This window comes from Trichechus manatus, unplaced genomic scaffold, assembly GCF_000243295.1.
Source record: "Trichechus manatus latirostris isolate Lorelei unplaced genomic scaffold, TriManLat1.0 scaffold00068, whole genome shotgun sequence".
NCBI classification, from domain to species: Eukaryota; Metazoa; Chordata; class Mammalia; order Sirenia; family Trichechidae; genus Trichechus; species Trichechus manatus.
In genome coordinates, this window is record NW_004444004.1 from 9993980 (window position 1) to 10015739 (window position 21760).

At 44.2% G+C, this 21760-nt stretch overlaps 2 long non-coding RNA genes across 8 annotated transcripts in view; one reads left to right on the top strand and one right to left on the bottom strand.

The window, feature by feature from the left end:
• LOC111821159 (uncharacterized) overlaps nucleotides 1–21760 on the top strand; it is a 53939-nt gene that overhangs the window by 28527 nt on the left and 3652 nt on the right. Inside the window, exons 4-8 of one of the 2 annotated variants that reach the window (XR_002824618.1) lie at nucleotides 3044–3211; nucleotides 3965–4201; nucleotides 13300–13492; nucleotides 13808–13955; nucleotides 14235–14300. This is a non-coding gene — a long non-coding RNA (uncharacterized LOC111821159). Of the gene's footprint in view, nucleotides 1–3043; nucleotides 3212–3964; nucleotides 4202–13299; nucleotides 13493–13807; nucleotides 13956–14234; nucleotides 14301–21760 lie in introns of those variants that run through there. The other variant, XR_002824617.1, reaches the window with a different exon arrangement.
• Nucleotides 19344–21760, bottom strand: part of LOC111821160 (uncharacterized) — a 52338-nt gene continuing 49921 nt past the window's right edge. For all 6 annotated transcript variants that reach the window (XR_002824624.1, XR_002824623.1, XR_002824622.1 and 3 more), the window contains one exon: nucleotides 19344–20939. This is a non-coding gene — a long non-coding RNA (uncharacterized LOC111821160). The remainder of the gene's footprint in view (nucleotides 20940–21760) is intronic.

Here is a 21760-nt window from a genome sequence, read left to right on the forward strand (position 1 = left end):
ACACATAAATATATACATGGAAATTTGGCTAGGTGAAGAGCTGAACCAAACACTACCAAAAAATCTCCACCTTGGATCAACAAGTTAAATCCATTTCTCTACCTGTGGATGAGAAGTGAGGAGCTGGTTCCCTCCTGAGTGTTTCCATGTTCAGCAAACCCATTAGCATGCATTCTTTCAAAACTCAAGGATTTCTGTCAGGCTCCTAAAGAAAGCATGTATCTACTTTCTCCATTTTTACAACCCAATGGTTTCATTTTGTGCGTGCAGACATCTAGTGACATTACTAGTCTACTGATGGTAGAGCACCCTCCATACCCAGACAGAGAAGTATACAAGCTTCTCTCCCCTCTAGTCCATCTCCCATGAAAGTATACGCTGTTTTCATTTCAATCCATGTTCCTTGTTTAGGGTTTGGATGACCGTGTAAGCCTATTGAAAGCACACAAGGAAAAATGAAATCTCTTTCCCACTATAAGAATGATTGGGAGAAGGGTTGGGAGAGGGGGTGGAAGGGAGAGGAACAGGCTTGGAAGTGATCCTAATACAGTGGTAATGGGTGTTTTCTTTGAATGGGGTGAGGCCGTATCCATATTGACACATCCATGATAGTCAAAAGACTACCATAACAAAACTCTGTGTGTGTGTGTGTGTGTGTGTGTGTGTGTGTGTGTTTGTGTTTGTCTGGGGCAGTGAGTGTATAATGCAGTGATACCTTCATGTAGAACCTTACAGAGGGACTATAAAATGGCCCTTGCAGAGGTTGCTTGTGTCGCACCATTGTGGTCTTCTTCTGACTAATAGACCTCTACCTGGGGCACCAAATGGGCAATAACTACCTGGATCCCAGAAGGTAAGCCAAGGCATCAATCATTTTTTTTTTTTTTTTTTACTCTGCTTTAAGTGAAAGTTTACAGTTCAAGTCAGTTTCTCATACAAAAGTTTATACACACATTGTTATGTGACCCTAGTTGCTCTCCCTGCAATGTGACAGCACACTCCTCCTTTCCACCCTGGATTTCCCATGTCCATTCAACCAGCTCCTGTCCCTTTTTGCCTTCTCATCTCCCCTCTGGACAGGAGCTGCCCATTTAGTCTCATGTATCTACTTGAGCTAAGAAGCACACACCTCACGAGTGTCATTTTATGTCTTCTAGTCCAGTCTAATCTTTGTCCAAAGAGTTGGCTTCGGGAATGGTTTTAGTTTTGGGCTAACAGAGAGTCCGGGGTCCATGTCTTCCGGGGTCCCTCCAGTCTCTGTCAGACCATTAAGTCTGGTCTTTTTACTAGAATTTGAGTTCTGCACCCCACTTTTCTCCTGCTCCATCAGGGACTCTGTGTTGTGTTCCCTGTCAGGGCAGTCATTGGTGATAGCCGGGCACCATCTAGTTCTTCTGGTCTGAGTCTGATGGAGTCTCTGGTTTATGTGGCACTTTTGTCTCTTGGGCTAATATTATCCTAGTGTCTCTGGTGTTCTTCATTCTCCCTTGCTCCAGGTGGGTTGGGACCAATCGATGCATCTTAGATAGCTGCTCACTAGCTTTTAAGACCGTAGACACCATGCCACTCACCAAAGTGGGATGCAGAATATTTTCTTAATAAACTTTGTTATGCCAACTGACCTAGATGTCCCCTGAAACCATGGTCCCCAGACCCCTGCCCCTGCCACTGTGTCCCTTGAAGTGTTTGGTTGTATTTAGGAAACTTCTTAGCTTTTGGGTTAGTCCAATTGTGCTGACTTCCCCTGTAGTATGTGTTGTCCTTCCCTTCACCTAAGATAATTCTTGTCTACTATCTAGTGTGAATACCCATCTCCTTCCCTCTTGTAACCATCAAAGAATGCGACCCTAGTTATGTCACCATCAACGAATGTTTTCTTCTGTGTTTAAACCTTTCCTTGAGTTCTTATAATAGTGCTCTCATACAATATTGGTCCTTTTGAAACTGACCAATTTCACTCAGCATATTGCCTTCCAGATTCATCCGTTATGAGATATTTCGTGGATTCATTGTTATTCTTTATTGTTGCATAGTATTCCATTGTGCGAATATACCATAATTTGTTTATCCATTCGTCTGTTGATGGGCACGTAGGTTGTTTCCATCTTTTTGCTATCCTGAACAGTGTTGTAATGAACATGGGTGTGCATATATCTATTCATGTGATGGCTTTTATTTCTCTAGGATATATTCCAAGGAGTGGGATTGCTGGATTGTATGGTACTTCTATTTCTAGCTTTTTAAGGAAGCACCAAATCGATTTCCAAAGTGGTTGTACCATTTTACATTCCCACCAGCAGTGTAGAAGTCTTCCAGGCTCTTCACGACCTCTCCAACATTTATTATTTTGTGTTTTTTGGATTAATGCTAGCCTTGTTGGGTTGAGATGGTATCTCATTGTAGTTTTGATTTGCGTTTCTCTAATGGCTAATGATCCTGAGCATTTCCTCAGGTATCTGTTAGCCACCTGAATGTTTTCTTTGGTGAAATGCCTGTTCATATCCTTTGTCCTTTTTTAAATTGGGTTATTTGTCTTTTTGTGGGGTTGAAGTTTTGCAGTATCTTATAGATTTTAGAGATTAGACCCTGATCGGATTTATCGTAGCCAAAACTTTTTTCCCAGTCTGTAGGTTGTCTTTTTACTCTTTTGGTGAATTCTTTTGATGAGCATAAGTGTTTGATTTTTAGGAGCTCCCAGTTATCTAGTTTCTCTTCTGGTGTTTGGGCATTGTTAGTAATGTTTTGTATTCTGTTTATGCCATTTATTAGAGCTCCTAGCATTGTCCCTATTCTAAGGCATCAATCTTCCTGTCTTCTGACATGATTGTATTTGCCACACATAAAGTATTTCAGGGGCATGTACCTTCAGATTTCACAGGAGCTGGTTCTGTAAGATCCAATTCATTGAAACACCCCAAATTATATTTGTATAATTTCCAAAAGAGGAGTTGAAATTTATATCACAATTTACTTGAAAATTATTGTTATAGCTGATTTTGTAGCATTAAGGAAAAAAAAGCAACAAATCTCTATTTTTCAGCAGAGCAGATATCCCTGTAGGTTGGACTGAGTGTATGTGGCTACCTTTTACCATCACTCTGGCAAACTGAAATGGAGTCCTGGGTGTCTGGGCATCTCTGTGCTGAGGAAATTGGACTGGAAAGAAAGACAGGAGACAGAACGCTGCTCATCTCTAGGAGTGGACTTATTGGTGAGTCTTTGTTTTTCTATTCATTTTCCATTCAAAACCAGGTTGCACAGGATTGTTAATTTTATTAAAGAACTACAGTAATTTCTGATATTTGAACAAACCTCAGAAAGGAATTTCCCAACATTGATACATACAGCACAGTAACACTAAGAGATTATTAAGTGGCTTTCCAGCATGGTACAAAAGGATCTTGAGAGACATCTTGATTGTGTTACTCCACATTAGAAATGCATGGAGCAGTGTAGAGAGGATCTCTGTCCACCTTTGGGCAGAGGTGCCGGAATGACAGGTCAGTGTCCTGCAGTGCAGGGGAGAGAGGAAAGCCATTGGAGGCTGGAGCCCCATGAGGCCATCGGCCTGAGAGAGGACCATGTGGTTGCCCACCTTGTCTATGGGAAGGAAAAGTCTCAGTTTCCAATGGGGAAAGACTGTTGGAGACCCCTTGAGGACAACCAGGTTGAAGGCCTTTGCCTTCTTCTCTAAGTTGACCCTTTCCTACCTCTTCCTCCCATGATTTCCTGATCTCTCTGGGATTGAGCACACTGGACCATGGCCCTCAGCTAGGCCAGTAAGTAAGTGGTAATAAGCTCTTGCTGGAATATTATGTGGGCCAAGAGGGGTTGGGCGGGGCATAGGGGCAGAGTGACACAAATATTTCTTTACTTTCTAAGTCTGTCTGTTCACAAACCAATCTGAAAATGTCATTACTTGAGAAGGTATGATTCCTGTCTTCTATTTTTGACAAAACCTTAGAGAAAGAAGACCTTCAAATGATAAAGCCACAAAGGTGTTTCCTGAGGGATGGTACCACTGGAGGATGTCCTGCCCGTGACTCAAATTGTGGACTACCAGGTTGAACAGAAGCTCCCAGAATGCTTCCAGATAGGAAATGGGTTCAACTACAGAATATCAATAATGAGAATTGCCTAGAGGTCTCATGGAGGATCCGTATGCCAGGAAACCATGGCACCATGACTTGATCTTTAGAGGGTAAGTGGCTTCCCACCTGGCAGTCTATACACATTCAGACTTGGCCCAGTCCACAGTGCTGGCAGTCTGAAAGCCAGTTTCCTTCTTCACTGTCAGCCAAAATTGGATCTCCCAAGCACCTGTTCTGATGAAGCTACTATAGGATGTGCTCCACCAAAACCAGGGAGTATTGAGAAGGATCACTAATAAACAGGTTTGGGTGATGTTAGAGGGTTCCCCAGGTAGTGACACATCTGATGCAGGTGAAAGTAAGCCAGGGGTTAGAGCAGTCTAACCAAACCAAACCCATTGTCACAGAGTCAATTCCAACTCATAGTGACCCTATAGGACAGAGTAGAACTGCCCCATAGGTTTTCCAAGGAGCAGCTGGTGGATTCCAACTGCCGACTTTTTGGTTAGCAGCCAAGTTCTTATCTACTAAGCCACTAGGGCTCCAGAGCAACCTCTGAGGACAGTAAAGGGAGGCCCAGGATGATATCTATGCGGCTGACCTGAGAGTGAAACCAGTCCAGATCACAGCAGGAGGACTGGTTTCTCCAGGAAGCATGTCTCCAAGAAGAACATGAAAGCGATAGATCACTTGTGTTTGAAATCCCTGGAAAACCTTGTCACATTTTTTTTTTTAATTGTTGTAGTTTAAATGAAGTTTACATTTCAAGTTAGTCTCCCATACAAAAATTTATACATACGTTGTTATGTGACCCTAATTGCCCTCCCCATACTGTGACAGCACACTCCTCCTTTCCACCCCTGATTCCCCATGTCCATTCAACCAGCTCCTAACCCTCTCTGCCTTCCCATCTCACCTCCAGACAGAACCTGCCAGTTTAGTCTCTTGTATCTACTTGAGCTAAGAAGCACACTCTTCACGAGTATTATTTTATGTCACACAGTCCAGTCCAATCTTTGTCTGAAGAGTTGGCCTCGGGAATGGTTTTAGTTCTGGGCTGATAGAGAATCCGGGGGCCATGTCTTCTGGGGTTCGTCCAGTCTCAGTCACACCATTAAGTCTGGTCTTCTTACTAGAATTTGAGTTCTGCACCCCACCTTTCTCCCGCTCCATCCGGCACTCTCTGTTGTGTTTCCTGTCTGGGTGGTCATTGGTGGTAGCCGGGCAGCATCTAGTTCTTCTGGTCTCAGGCTGATGAAGTCTCTGGGAAAACATTGTCACCTTTAAAGGCAATTTCCGGGGACTGTCAGTGATCAACACACAGAGTAGAAAATGAAAGCACAAGGAAGTAGGGAAAGAAAGAAGGAAAACACTACATATCAAGACCATGTTGAACTCCAGGGACAAAGTGTTGAATAAGATCAGCACCAGGCTCTGCTTTCTACAGGGTATATGAAGTGATCCAAACCCTAAACTACGAGAGTGCTGAGTCTACCCCACACAGTGCACACCTCCAGGGGGTGTGGAGGGCGCTCGAGTTCACTCCTCTTTCCTCTGTGTAATGTCACCAGATGGCATGTGTATGTGCAATGTGGAAACCTAGTCGATTGGGCATGTTCTGTAGAAATGGAGCCTGTGGCTTCACAGTTTCTTTAGGAACCTGGTAGAAATCTTTGATTTCTGAAAGGATGCATGCTGATTGGTTGGCTGAAGGTGGAAACAATCAGGAAGAAACCGGGTCCTTCTGACTTCACTTTTCTTCTGCGTGTAGAGAAATGGATTTAACTTGTCAATCCTGAGAAGGAGATCTTCTGCTGTCGCTTGTCTCACATCTTCACCTTGCCAAATTTCCAGATACATTGTTTTTCCTTGAGGAAATTTTCCTTTGGCATTCAGAGTTAGAGAAGAATACCACATTTCTCATTTATCCCAAAATGGCGGCCACCAAGCCACGTCCCCATGGCTCCCTGGCCATGCAGGCCTAGCAGTCTGGGGCTCCTTTGTTGGGGAGCCTAGACCTGTGGCTTTCACAACTGCTCTAGAGTTTGGCCGATCAAGCCCTAGAGTCATCTTGAGTGCCCCTAACCCTCCCTTCTTCATATCACATGCCTTCTTACTCACGAGATGAAGGAGACCTGGTTGTGCAATGGTTAAGCACTAAGCTGGTAACCAAAGGGTTGCCATTTGAACCCACCCAGTATTTCTGCAATAGAAAGAACTGGCAATCTGCTTCTGTAAAGATTACAGCCTAGAAAACGCTATGGGGCAGTTCTACTCTGTCACATGGAGTATCCAACAACAGCAGCAACACCCACAAGGTACAGCTAGAGAGGGTCAATGTCATGTTCAGAAAGCTTCTGCTTGATGGCAGTGTTGCTTCACAAATGCCAGCCTCCCCTTCGCCATGGCCTCTTCCTCTGCCCTTTCCTGACTTAAAAACACCAAGTATGGGCCAGGAGCCCTCTAGGTCTTCCAAGTGGAGTTTACTGCGTGCGGTGTTGGGGAAGGACTTTCTCTTCTTTTTCTGACTTTTGCTTGCAATTTATATAATGTGTATGTGTGCCTATTTTAGGAGCCCTGGTGGCGCGGTGGTTAAGCGTTAAGGCTGCAAACCAAAAGGTTGGCAGTTCGAATCCACCAGCTGCTCCTTGGAAACCCTATGGGGCAGTTCTACTCTGTCCTATAGGGTCGCCGTGAGTTGGAATTGACTGGACAGCAACGGTTTACAGATACTATATATATATGTATATATATATATATATATATACACATATATGAACACCACTATGAGTATTTGTATACATACCTGTTCATCGATTGATTGCTACATCTATTTCTATAAGACCATGCTCAAAAAGCAACCGCTTGATGGCATTGTTGATTCACAAATGAGAGCCACCCCGTCCTCCTGGCCTTTCCCTCCACCCTTTCCAGACTAAAAAAGCCAGACAAGGCCCAAAAGCCATCTAGGCTTCTAAGTGGGGTTTACTGCATTGGGGTTTCCAGGGAAGTGCTTTTGTTTCTTTCTGGCTTTTTAATAGCTAGATGTGTATATATGTATATAAATATGAATATCAGTATGAATACATGTATACACGCATACTTATCTTTATGTATTGCTACATCTATTTCTAAAAGAACCGTAAGTCAGAATTCCATGTTAACAGGTTCCCAAAGTTTTGTTCACACATGTAGGTATACAAGTCTTCTTGGGTAGGATTTAACTTTCACAGGAAATTGATTTGAGTCTTGAGTCTGGATCAGTATTTTGATTCTCTCTTATCATGGCCTCATTGGCTTTTCTGGATTCAGTCAGCTCTATCATCCAGGGCAAAGCCTCAGGAGCCAGGCCCCTGAGAGAGAGTAATCCATTGTGGAAGCAGCAGGAGTCATTACCCATGGCTCAAGTTGATCATTTGTGCTTCCCTAGGAAAGAGATTATCAGAAGTTATCTTTTGTGAAGGAGCCCTAGTGGTGCAGTTGTTAAGTGCTTGGTTGATAGCCTATAGGTTGGTGGTTTAAACCCACCTAGCCACTCTATGGGAGAAAAATCTAGCAGTTTGCTCCCTTAAGATGACAGCCTAGAAGACCCTGTAGGGTCTTTATACTGTCACAATGGATCACTATGAGTCCAAATCGACTTGATAGCACCTAACAACAAGAACAACATCTTTATATTTCAGAGGATCTGGTTCTCTAAGATCTGATTCGTGGCAGCACCCCTGAATTATGGGTGTGTACTTTCCAGAAGAGAAACAAAATTGAAATTGATATTACACTGGCTTTTAGGTGAGGTGTAAGAAAGCTCAAGTTGGAATGTTCCTTGATGGGCAGTTGGACGCTGAGTGGGTGGACTCTGTGCAGGGATGCAATCTGTTTCTTGAGGTCTGGCCAAGCTGGAGCTTTAAGGTTGCAGATATGGATGGCTTTAGGTCCGTCCACCCACAGGGTATCTGGTGTGGTGTAATTCTTCCTCCTCAGGAAGGAAGAAAAGCTAATGACCCCCGTACAGTGGGAAGGGCTTGCAAAAATACAGAAGTTGTGTGACCCTGTGCCCCAAAAGTGGACATGATGGAGAGGAACCATAATTTTATGGAGGCCCAACACTGGCTGGCAGTTTTTTTGATACCAAAGGGCGGAGGGTGATGAGAGTGCTGGTATTTCTGGTGCAATACTGCCATCAAGCGGAAATTGTTTGCGAAGTCCATAGACCCACTACTGTTGCTTCGTGAGGAGACCTGGATTGGAGGAAAGTTAGGGTCCCAGTCAGGATGAAAGACAGCATGTCTACAGCTCCTTTAGGCATGGGGTAAGTGCATACCAAGGTCAGGAATAGGCAGACAGCCAGGGTACCAGGCAGGTTATGCACAGGAAGTCAAGGTTTGGGCCTTGGTGGCTGCCATGTCTAGTGGGACTAGCAGAAACCACTCGAATGGACCTTCAGCAAGGTATTTCTGTCCTTGAGGATGTTTTGTTTCCAGTTAGAGTAAGGACCGAATACATGTTTCTGGTTCCTCCCAAACACGGCTGCCACATAGGCCACCCCCTCACAGCTCCTTGAGCTTGGTAGGCATGGCAGCCTGGGCTTTTTTGGGAGCTTGGCTATGGGCCTTTCACACCTGCTCTGGAGGTGGCCTATTAAGTCCCTAGAGTCCTTTGACTACCTCAACACGCCCTTGTTCATATCATAGACCTTCTCCACATGATACACCAAAAAAAAAAAAAAAAAAAAAAAACCAAACAAAAAACCATGTTGCCATCTAGTAGATTCCAACTCATTGTGATGCCATGTGTTATAGAGTAGAACAGCCCCACAGGCTTTCTTGGTTATAATCTTTGTGGAAGCAGATGATCAGGCATTTCTTTCAAGGCATCTCTGGGTAGCTTTGAATTTAAACCTCCAAGTTTTAGGTTAGTAGCTGAGTACAAACTGCACCACTCAGGGGAGATACATAGATTTATAAATACCAGTATGAGTACATGTATATACATGCATATCCATCTATCGCTACATCTATTTCTGCAAGACTTTGACGTCAGAATTCCATGTTAACAAGTACCCAGATGTTTGTTCATACCTGTAGATATATAGGTCTTCTTGGGTAGGATTTTAGCTTTCATAGGAAATTGACTCATGGCTTGAGTCAGGATAAGTACTTGATTTTTTTCTCTTATCATTACCTCATTGGCTTTTCTGGACACATGAGCTACCTCATCCAGGGCAAGGATCAAGGACCCAGGCCCCAGACAGAGAGTAGGCCATGTCTTCTGACATGAAACTTGAGTCAATTCTGACTCATAGTGACCCTATAGGACAGAGTACAACTGCCCCATAGGGTTTCCAAGGAGCTGCTGATGGATTTGAACTGCCAGCCTTTTGGCTAGCAGTCAAACGCTTAACCACTGTACCACCAGGGCCCTGGTAGGAAGGAAGGACATCCTAAACCTAGTGTCAAAGGAGAAGCCCAGGATAAATAACTTATACCCCACCCACCTCCAAACAGGGGAACACAAGGCAGTGGTTAGAAAGGAAATTAAAAGTATCCGGCAGGATGTCTTCTGCACAGTTGTGTACAGGCCAGAATATGTATTTTCTGAAAGCAGAGGAGTATATTCCTCATGCGACCCTCTGGGGTCAGTGAAAAGGTGAAATGCAAACATGAGTCTGTATTTGCTTTCATGTGCATTAAACAACGAAAGTATACACAAGGAGAAATTAAATCTGTTTTCCACTATAAGGAGGGTTGGGACGAGGGATGGAAGAGAGAGGCAACAGGCTTGAAAATGGTCCTAGTACAATGTAATTGATGTTTACTTTGAATGCGATGAGGCCTTTTGAATGCAATGAGGCTATATCTACAGTGACAAGTCCCTAGCAGTTAAAGACAAAATAAAACTCTGTGTGTGTGTGTGTGTGTGTGTGTGTGTGTGTAAGTATATATGCGTGGAGATGTCAGTGTATAGTTTTTGATGCAGCCAAAATTTTCACATAGAGCTTTGTAGTACAGACTGTAAAACAAATGGCCCTCTAGGAGGTCATCTGCCTGTATGGCACCATTGGGGCCTCCTTCTGACCCATGGAATTCTAACCGTGGACAGCAAATGGGGAATAACTACTTGACATGGCTGAAGGTGAGCCAGGACACCACCCTCACTGCCTTCTGACCTGCCGTGACTACTGGTAATGAGTCCAGTTGCTGCTACAATGCCCTACTCTTTCTCTGGGGCCAGGGTTCTGAGTCCTTGCCCTGGATGAGGTAGCTCAATGCATCTAGAAATGCCAATGAGGCCATGATAAGAGAGAAATCAAGATATTCTTCCTGATAGATGCAAGGAGTGAAAGCAAAAATCCTACCCAAGAAAGACCTGTTTATCTACATGTGTGAACAAAAATCTGGGCACCTATTAACATAGAATTCTGACTTAGAAGTCTTACAGAAATAGATGTAGCAATTGATAAACATGCATGCACACATATACTCACACTGATACTCATATATACATACATACACACACATTCAAAGCAAAAAACCAGAAAGAAAGATAAAACACTTCCCCCAACACCTCAACATAGTAAACCCCAGTTGGGAGTCTAGATGGCTTCTGGGTCTTATCTGGCTTTTTCAGACAGGAAAGGGCGGAGGGAGAGGCAAGGAGGAAGGGGTGGCTGGCATTTGTGAGTCAACAGTGCCATCAAGTGGATGCTTTTTTGAGCATTGTAATGAGCCCCTCTAGTTGTATCTTGAGGTGAGCCCTGTGATATGAGGAAGGGTGGATTGAGGGCACTCTGAGGATTCTGGGGCTAGACCACGCCACCTCTAGAACTGGTGTGTAAGGCACAGAGCCAGGCTATCCAACAAATAAACTCCAGGCTGCCAGGTGAGCTAGGCTCAAGGAGCCATAGAGCGTGGCTCGGTGGCCGCCATGTTTAGGAGAAATGAGATATGGTATTTATTTTTTCCTAACTCTGAATGCCAAAGGAGAATATTTTCTTTTAATTTTTTTATTGTTGTAGTTTAAATGAAGTTTACATTTCAAGTTAGTCTCCCATACAAAAATTTATACATACATTGTTATGTGACCCTAATCGCCCTCCCCATACTGTGACAGCACACTCCTCCTTTCCACCCGATTCCCCATGTCCATTCAACCAGCTCCTAATCCTCTTTGCCTTCCCATCTCACCTCTGGACAGAAGCTGCCTGTTTAGTCTCTTGTATCTACTCGACAAGGCTGTAAGTTTTACAGAAGCAGGCTGCCACAGCATTCTCTAGCGAAGCTGCCGGTGAATTTGAACCATGGACCTTTTGGTTAGCAGCCGAGCACTTAACTGCTATACCACTAGGGCTCCTTCAGTAAAGATTATAGCTATAAAAACCCTGTGGATCAAAACTAATCTGTAACACATGGAGTCTCTAAGAGTCGGAATTGATTCAATGGAAAGGGGCTTATTTGGTTTTTTATATATATACACACATAAAGCAAAGAGCTGGAAAGGATGAGAAAACATTTCCCCCATAACTCCAAGGCAGTAAACCCCACTTAAAAGGCCCAGATGGTTCTGTGCTTTCCTTGGCTTTTTTAGTCAGGAAAAGGCGGAGGGAGAGGCCATGGGGAGGAGGTGGAAGGCTCTTGTGGAGCAACATTGCCATCAAGCGGGAGCTTTTACAGCATGGTCTCGAGTGGCTCTAGGTGTTTGTGATAAGAGATGGGTGGGTTGGGGGTACTCAAAGGACTCTGGGGCCTGACTGGACAACCTCCACAGCTGACAAGAAATCCAAAGCCATCCTCCCCTACAAACAAATCCCAGTCTACCAGGCCTGCCTGTCTCAGAGATCTGTGCAGGCGTGGCCTCGGTGGCCACCATGTTTGAGAGAAATGGGAAATGTATTCCTCCCTAACTCTGAATGCCAAGGAAAATGTCTTGATGGAAATAAATATGTCTCCAGAAATTTGACATGGTGCAGACCTGAAACAAACGATACCAGAAAATGTCCACTTTGGGATAGACAAGTTAAATCCATTTCTCTATGTGCATATGAAAAGTGAGAAGGACCTGGTTTCTTCCTATTTCCATGTTCAGCAGACCTACCAGCATGCATCCTTTCAAAAGTCAAAGATTTCTACCAGGTTCCTAATGAAAGTATGCAGCCACAGACTCTATTTCTACAGAATGTGCCTAAACCACTAGGTTTCCACTTTGCCCATGCAGACATCATCTGGTGACATTACTAGGCTAGTGATCATTACTTCTGAGTTGAAACTAGAACACCCTCCATACCCAGAGAAGTACACAAGCTTCTCTCCCCTCTAACCATGCTCCCATGGAAGTGCGCACTGTTGGGAGTTCATGATCCGTGTTTAGGGTTTGGATCACCTTATAAACCCTATTGAAAGCTAAGCCATACACATGGAAAAATTAAACCTGTTTCCAATATAAAGAGGGTTGAGAGGAGGGGCAGAAGGGAGAGGAACAGGCTTGGAAGTGGTCCTGAAACAATGGTAATGGATGTTTTCTTTGAGTGGGAGGAGGCTCTATCCATGGTGGCACCTCCATGGCAGTTAAAGACAAACAAAACTGTGTGTGTATGTATGTATGTGAGGGTGTGAGTGTATGATGCAGCCAAACCTTCATGTAGAGTTTTATAGTAGAGACTGTAAAGCAAATGGTGCTCTCTGAGGTCACCTGCTTGTGTGGCACCATGGAGGATTCCTTCTAACCCATGGTTCTCTACCCTGGGACACCAAATGGGCAGTGTCCACCTGGGATTTCTGAAGGTGAGCCAGGGCATCAACCTCACTTTCTTCTGACATGATTGTACTTGCCACCCATAAAGTATTTTTGGGACAGATACCTTCAGATTTCACAGGAGCTGGTCCTGTAAGAAGGAGCCCTGGTGGTGTAGTGGTTAAAGCACCCGGTTGCCAACAGAAAGGTTCGAACCCACCAGCTACTCCATGGGATAAAGATGTGGCAGTCTGCTTCCATATAAGATTTACAGCCTTGGAAACCCTAGGGGGCAGTTCTACTCTGTCCTATAGGGTCGCTATGAGTCAGAATCGACTTGATGGCAGTGGGTTTGGTTTTGGTTTGATCCTGTAAGATCCAATTCATTGAAACATCCCTGAATTATATATGTATAATTTCCAAGAGGAAGAGGTTGAAATTCATATCACAATTTATTCAGAAATTGTTGTTATTCTTATAGGTGCAACAAATCTCTATCTTTCGGCAGAGGGAATAATATCCGTGTCAGTTGAGTAGAGTGTATGCGGCCGCCTTTGATCATCACGTTCACAAACCAAAATGGAGTCCTGGGTGTCTGGCCATCTCTGTACTGAGAAAACTGGACTGGAAAGAAAGAAGAGAACACTGCTCATTTCTAGGCAGTGGACTTACGGGTGAGTGCTCTTTCTTTGTATTCATTGTTGTTTCCAAACCAGGTTGCATAGAATTGTTAATTTTATTAAAGAACCACAATAACTTCTGGTATTTGAACAAACCTCAGGAAGGAGAATTTCCAACATTGATTCATATAGCATAGTAACATTAGGAGACTTATTAAGTGGCTTTCCAGCACGGTAGAAAAGGATCTCGAGAGAGACGTCCTGATTATGTAACTCCACATTTGAAAGGCGTGGAGGGGCATGGGGATGACCTGAGCACACCTTAGGGCAGAGGTACAGGGAATTAGAGGTCAGTGTCCTTCATTGCAGGGGAGAGAGGAAAGCTGTTGTAACCCGGAGGAGCCCTTGGAGGCTGTCTCACTGAGAGAGGACCATTTGGCTGCCCACCTTGCCAATGGGAAGGAACAATCTCAGCCTCCAATAGGGAGAGACAATTGGAGACACTGAGGAGAACCAGGTATTGAAGGCCTTTGCCTTCCTCTCTGTGTTGAGCCCTCCCTACTTGTGTCTCCCATGATTTCCTGATCCCTCTTGGGTTGAACACAGTGGGCCATGGCCCTCAGCCAGGCCAGTAAAGACATGCTAACAGGCTGTTCCTGGAATATTATGGGGGCCAAGGAGGATTGGGAGGGGCTTAGGGGGCATAGTGACACAAATATTTCTGCACTTTCTAAGACTGTTTACAAACCAATCTGAAAATGCGATGACTTGAGGAGGTGTGATTCCTGTCTTCCAGGAGCAGGAAAGATCTGTGACTATACACATCAAGTGCTTCCCAAAGGAAAGAGATTATCAGGAAGGTATCTTTATATTTCAGAGCATCTGGTTCTCTAAGATCTGATTCTTGCCCCCCACCCCCTCCAGTTGCCATCGAGTTGATTCCGACTCAGAGCAATCCTATAGGGGCAGCACCCCTGAATTATAGGTGTGTACTTTCCAAAAGAGGAACAAAATTGAAATTCATATCAAACTGGCTTTTTGGTGAAGTGTAAGAAAGTTCAAGTTGGAATGTTTCCCAGCAGGCAGTGGGCTGCTGGATAGCTTTAGGTCCATCCACCCAGAGGGTGCCTGGGTGGGGAGTAATTTTCTGTTCAGCCAGGAAGGAAGGAAACCTAGTACCCCCCTATAGAGGTGAGAGATTGCGAGACTCACAAGATGTGAGAGCTGGAGCACCCACAAAGTGGACAAGATTGTGAGGTGCCATGATGTAGGAAGGTTGGATAATGGTTAGCATTTTTTTTCAATTCGAAAGGTGGAGGGAGAAGGCCTTAGTAAACGGCACGCTGGCATTTATTGTCCAATACTGCCATCAAGCGGAAATTGTTTGTCAAGTCCAAGAATGAACCATGGCTGTTTCCTGGGGAGGCCTGCGTTGTGAGGAAAGTCAAGGTCTCTGAAAAGGACTTAGGACAGAGTCCTGCAATGTCCAGAGCTCCCACGGCATGGGGCAAGTGCACACCAAGGTGGAGGCCTGCCCAGGAAGCTGTGGAGACGGCGGTCAGGATGAGGCAAGTAGCCGGGATGCCTGGCATGTCATGCACAGGAAATCAATGTTTGGGCCTCGGTGGCTGCCATGTTTGGGCAGGACTAGCACAAGCTCCAGTGGAGCTTTAGATCATTTTTTCTGTCAGTGATTTCAGCTACCATTTAGAGTTAGGATGGAATATACATTTCCAGTTTCTCCCAAACATGGTTGCCACAGAGGTTGCCCCCTCATACTTCCTTAAGCTTGGTAGGCATGGCAGCCTGGGCTTCTTTGGGAGTTTAGCCATGGGCCTTTCACACCTGCTCTGGAGGTGGCCTGTTAAGTCCCCAAAGTCCTCTTTCTGCCCTTAAAATACCCTTGTTCATATCATAGGCCTTCTCCACAAGATACACTAAAATAAACCACATTGCCGTATAGTAGATTCCAACCATTGGTGACTTCATTTGTTATAGAGTAGAACTGCACTCACAGGGTTTTCTTGGCTATAATATTTATGGAAGCAGATGGCCAGGCATTTCTTCAGAGATGCCTCTGGGTGGGTTTTAGCTTCCAACTTTCAGGTTAGTAGCCAAGTACAAACTGCACCACCCAGAGATACATGTATTTATAAATACCAGTATGAGTACATGTATACATGCATGTTTAGCTTTACTGCTACGTCTATTTCTGTAAGACCTCTAGTCAGAATTCCATGTTAACAGGTACCCTGATTTTTGTCCACACATGTAGATATACAGGTCTTTTTGGGTAGGATTTTAGGTTTAATAGGAAATTGACTCTTGGCTTGAATAGCGATGAATACCTTGATTTCCTCTGTTATTATTGCCTTCTTGGGTTTTCTGGAATCATGAGCCATTTCATCCAGGGCAAGGGCTCAGGAGCTCAGGTCCAGAGAGAGATTAGGCCATTGTAGCATCAGCAGTAATGACCAGTGGCCACAGCAGGTTGGAAGACAGTTAAGTTGATGCCCTGGCTCACCTTCATGAATCCCAGGTAGACATTGCCCATTTGGTGCCCCAGATTGTAGGTCCATGAATCACAAGGAGACCCCAGTGGTGCCACATAGACCGGTGACAACCACAAGGGTCATTTGTTTTACAGTCTACTGCATAGCTCACTGCAGAACTCTACATGAAGGTTTGGCTGCATTAGACACTCACACACACGTATGTATATAGTTTTGTTATGTTTGTCTTTAACTACCATGGGGGTGACACTGTAGATAGATTCTCATCCCATCAAAGAAATCATCCGTTGTAGTGCCACTTTCAAGTCTGTTCCTCTCCCTTCCACCCCTTGTTCCAACCCTCCTTGATAGTGAGAACCAGATTTAATTTTTCCATGTGTATGCTTCTGGTTTTTAAGGTAAATGAAAGCAAATACAGATTCATGTTTGTGTTTCGCCTTTTAACTGACCCCCATTAGAAATAATCAAAACTCAAATTGAAACATAAGGTTTATTCTGAGCAGTTATTTTATATGCATATAGGGAGACCATTCTGATTCCAAATAAAAAGCAAACGGCTCGAAGTAGGTTAGTTACAATGCAGCTTATAAAGAAAAGAGAACTGAGAATAGAAAGAAGATCAACCACTGGCTAATCTTAACATGATGGATTGAACCCTGCTTTCCCCCTTTAACTGAAATTGACTGATATCAGGTCAAAAGGTGGTCTCTGGCCGTCCACCCACCTGTAGTCATGATACCTTTTGAAATTTAAATTAAGTAAGCCTGGATTCCAACAGAAAATAAAAGATTAGCAACCTTGGGTGAAAAAAAAAAAAAGCCACTGGCAGGATTAATTTTTGGTCAGGAATTTTTACATTTAATATTTGGTTTCATGGATAAGAAAAACCTTGATAACATTTTAGTTATTCTCTTTGACATCCCAAAGGGTATCACGGGCAATATACTCTTCTGCATTGCTGCTTTCACAAAATATGCCTCCTGGCCTTTGCACATCTGTGTAGAGAAAACCTCCTGCCAGGTAGTTATCATTTCCTTTCTAAACACTACTTAGTGTTCCCTGTGTGGGGGGTGGGGAGGCGCATAGGTTATTTATCCTGGGCTTTTCCTTTGACACTGGTTTTGGAGGTCCTTCTTTCCTTCCTGCCTTCTTACTACCTACCTACTTTTTTCTTCATGTCTTTCTTCTTTCCTTCTTTGCATCCACCCACTTCTCTGTCTCCCTCTATTTCTTTAGTAACTTGCTTTAATGTAGAATATAACTTCATCATAGTTATGATAATGTGAATGTGTGAAGTGAGTCAAAGGAGTTGATGATCCTCTGAAGATCTGGTATTCCATTTGTGGTAGAGGAAACACGTTTAGGAATACATTCCCGTATGTTCTCCATAGTCAGACAGGCACAGTGGAGCAGAAAAGATCTGGGACTATACATGTCAAGTTGATGACTGTGCTTCCCAAAGGAAAGAGATTATCAGGAAAATATATCTTCATATTTCAAAGGACTGGTTCCTTAAGATCTGATTCTTGGCAGCACCCCTGAATTACAGGTGTGTACTTTCCAAAAGAGGAAACCCTGGTGGCGTAGTGGTTAAGAGCTCTGGCTGCTAACCAAAAAGTCGGCAGTTCAAATACAACAGGAGCTCCTTGGAAACCCTGTGGGGCAGTTCTACTCTGTCCTATAGGGTCGCTATGAGTCGGAATCGACTCGATGGCAATGGGTTTTTTGGTGGTTTACTTTCCAAAAGAGGAACAAAATTAAAATTCATATCAAACTGGCTTTTCGGTGAACTGTAAGAATGCTCAAGTTGGAATGTTCCCCTGGTGGCGAACTGGTTAACAGTCCGGCTGCGAATTAAAAGTTTGGCAGTTCAAATTCACCCGCTCATCCTAGGAAACCCTACGGGGCAGTTCTACTCTGTCCTACAGGGTTGCTATGAGTCGGAATTGACTCGATGGCAATGGGTTTGGTTTTTTGGTTCTCTAAGATCTGATTCTTGGCAGCATACCTAAATTATAGGTGTGTGCTTTCCAAAAGAAGAACAAAATCGAAATTGATATCAAACTGGCTTTTCAGTGAGGCGTGAGAAAGCTCAAGTTGGAACGTTCCCCAGTGCGCAGTGGGGCGCTGGGTGGGTGAACTCTGTGCAGGCACTCAGTCTATTTCTTGAGGTCTTGGCCAAGCTGGAGTGCTAAGGATGCAGATATGGATGGCCACAGGGCGCCTGAGTGGGAAGTCATTCCTCCTTGTCAGAAGGAAGGAAACCAATTGCCTCTCTACAGAGGCAAGGGTTTGTAAGATTCAGTACAAGATGTGGGAGCTGGAACCCCAAAAGTGGACAAGATGGTAAAGCGCCAGGTTTTTAGGAAGGCTGGACACTGGTTGGCGTTTTTTTTTTTTTCGATAACAAAGGGTGGAGGGTGAGGGCCTAGGGAAGGGTGCACTGGCATTTCTGGTGCAATACTGCCATCAAGCGGAAATTGTTTCCAAAGCCCATACACGTACCCATGTTATTTCCTGGGGAGGCCTGGGATTGGAGGAAAGACAGGGTCCTTCATGCCCACAGCTCCCTGAGACATGGGGTAAGTGTAAACCAACGTGGAGACCTGCCTAGGAAGCTGAGGAAACTGGGGTTAGGATGAGGCAGACAGCCAGGTTACTAGGCCGATGGTGCCCAGGAAGCCAAGGCTAGGGTCTTGGTGGTCGCCATGTCTGGGAAGGACTGACACAAGCCACTCCAATGGAGCTTCAGCTCATTTTTCCTGTTTGTGAAGACGTTTTCAGTTACCATTTAGAATTAGTATGGAATACACCTTTCCACTTTGTCCCAAACATAGCGGCAACTGAGGCCACGCCCCGACGGCTCCCTGAGCCTGGCAGGGCTGCTGCCTGGGGCTTCCTTGTCAGGAAGCCTGGCTCTGTGGCTTTCACACCAGCTCTGGAGGTGGCCTGGTCAGGGCACAGAGTCCTCTGCATGCCCTCAACCCACCCTGTTCATATCACGGGTCTCATCACAAGATACAACTGGAGGGTCCGCTTGTTGGCACTGTTGCTCCACAAATGCCAAACACCCCTTCTCAGTGGCCACCACCTCCACCCTTTCCTGGCTAAAAAACACCAAGGAAGGGCCAGGCTTTCCGAGTTAGGTTTACCTCATTGGGATATTGGGAGAAGTGTTTTCCTTTCTGGCCTTTTTTCTTGGAATGTATGTATGTATGTATATACACATAAAAGAACAAACCCACTGTCGTGGAGTCGGTTCCAACTCATAGTGACCCCATAGGGTTTCCAAGGCTGTAAATCTTTATGGAAGATGACTGCCACATCTTTCTCCCATGGAGCAGCAGGTAGTTTCGAACCACCAACCTTTAGGTTAGCAGTTGATTACTTCAACCACTGCACCACCAGGGCTTCTTGTATGTATGTATATGTATATATAATTTATAGGAATGAACTATGAGTGCATGTATACATGCATGTTTATCTTTATTTATTGCTACATCTATTTCTATAAGCCTGGTTAGGATTCCATGTTAACAGGTACCCAGATTTTTATTCACACGTGTAGATATACAGGTTGTCTTGGGTAGGATTTTAGCTTTCCCAGGAAGTTGACTATGGCTTGAGTGGGGATGAGTATCTTGACTTCCTCTCTTAACACTGCCTTATGGCTTGTTTGGATTTGTGGCGCTATCTAACTCAGGTGTAATCAGTTTCCTTGGGTGACCTTTTGCCCTTGGTTCTTGGAAAAATGACATAGGGGATTTCCCAAGTTGTTTTTCTATCCCTGATGGTTTGTTACTTTTATCAGGCCTACCCCAGTAATTAACAAGGCCTGAGTTGTTTGACATTTTATGGTAGTCTCTCCTTCATGAGGTTTCCTCAAATACCAGAAATTACTGTAGTTTGTTTTTTTTTTAAATATAATAGAATCAGCAGTTCTGTGCAACCTGGTTTTGCAAGGAGAATGAAATAGAAAAAAAGACCACTCACCCATAACTCCACCACCTGGAGATGAGCAGCATTCTCTGTCCTGTCTTTCCTTCCAGTCCAGTTTCCTCAGCACTGAGATGCCCAGACACCCAGGACTCCATTTCAGTTTGCCAGAGTGATGGTAAAAGGTGGCTGTGTACACGCCACCCAGCCGACACACTATTATTCACTCAGCAGAAAAATAGAGATTTATTGCTTTTTTTTTAACGCTACTAGATCAGCTATAAGAATAACAATTTCAAAATACACTGTGATATGAATTTCAGCTCCAGTCCCCTTTCGGAAATTACACAAATACAATTCACAGTGTTTCAATGAATCAGATCTTACAGAACCAGCTCCTGTGAAATCTGAAGGTACCTGCCCCCAAAATATTTTATGTGTGGCAAGTACAATCTTCCCTTGACCTTTATATCCCTTCCTCCTCGTCTCTGTGCACGTGTGAATATGCCGGAACATATATAAATATAGTCACGAGCCTCTTTCATCCACCACAAATGAAATACCAGACCCTTAAGGGATTGCTCCTTTGACATACTGATGAATGGGAACAAGATCTCTCCCTTCTGGCTCACAGATACCAACCTCATTGTCTTTCCAGGGATAAAGGTATTTATTCTAGAATGAGTCCCAATTATACTTCATCAAACTACTAAATCTCTAGGTTGACAATTATTATAAAATGTACCTGCAAACACACTATCATGAGGTAATGCACTGCCTCAGAGCATGTTATTAAAGAAAGAAAGGGAGAGGAACAGAGAGTAAAAGGCAGAGAGATGGGGGCGACAGGAGGAAGATGATGGATAGAAGGAAAAATGGAAGGAAGGACATACTAAACGCAGAGTGAAATGAAAAGCCCAGGATAAATAATTTGTGGCCTTAACCATCTCCACACCGAGGAACACGAAGCAGTGGATAGAAAGGAAATGAAACGAAACGTACTTAGCAGGACGTTTTCTCCGCATAGACATGCAAAGTCCAGGCCATATACTCTGTGAAAGCAATGAAAAAGAAGAAAAATACATTGTTCATGCTATCCTCTGGGGTAGGTGAAAAGGTGAAATACAAACATGAATCTGTATTTGCCTTCATGTACATTAAACATTGAAAGCAAACAGAAGGAAAAATTAAACATGCTTCACAGTACAAGCAAGGTTGGGACAAAGGGTAAAAGGAGAGAGAGGACCAGGATTGGAAGTGGTCCTAATACAATGGTAATGTATATTTTCTTTGAATAGGATGAGGCTGTATCAAAAGTGGCACCTACAAAATCATAATCTCTCTGTCTCAGTCTCTCTGTATATGTATATAAAAATGTACGGGTATTTGTATGTATGTATGTAAGTATGTGTGGGAGGTTGAGAGTGTATGTGGCCAAAACTTCATGTAGGGTTTTACAGTTGCTGATGTTGTTAGTTGCAGTTGAGTCAGTTCTGACTCATGGCAACCCCATGTGTGCACAGTACAGCTGCTCCATGTGGTTTTCAAGGCTGTGAGCTTTTGGAGGCAGATCTAAGGGGCTGGTCTCACCAGGAGCCTCTGGGTGGGTTCGAACCACCAACCTTTCAGTTAAGTATCCAGGGCTTAACCATTTGCGCCACCCACAAACCCGAGTTTTGACTGTACTTCCGACCCATGGACCTCCAAACTGGGCACCAAATGGGGAATGACTACCTACTACCTGGGTCCACCCTCACTGCCTTCTGACCTTCTATGGCCAGTGATCATTACTCCTGATGCCACAATGACCTACTCCCTGTCTGGGGCTGGGCTCCTTAGTCCTTGCCTTGGATAAGGTAGCTCAACGAGTCTA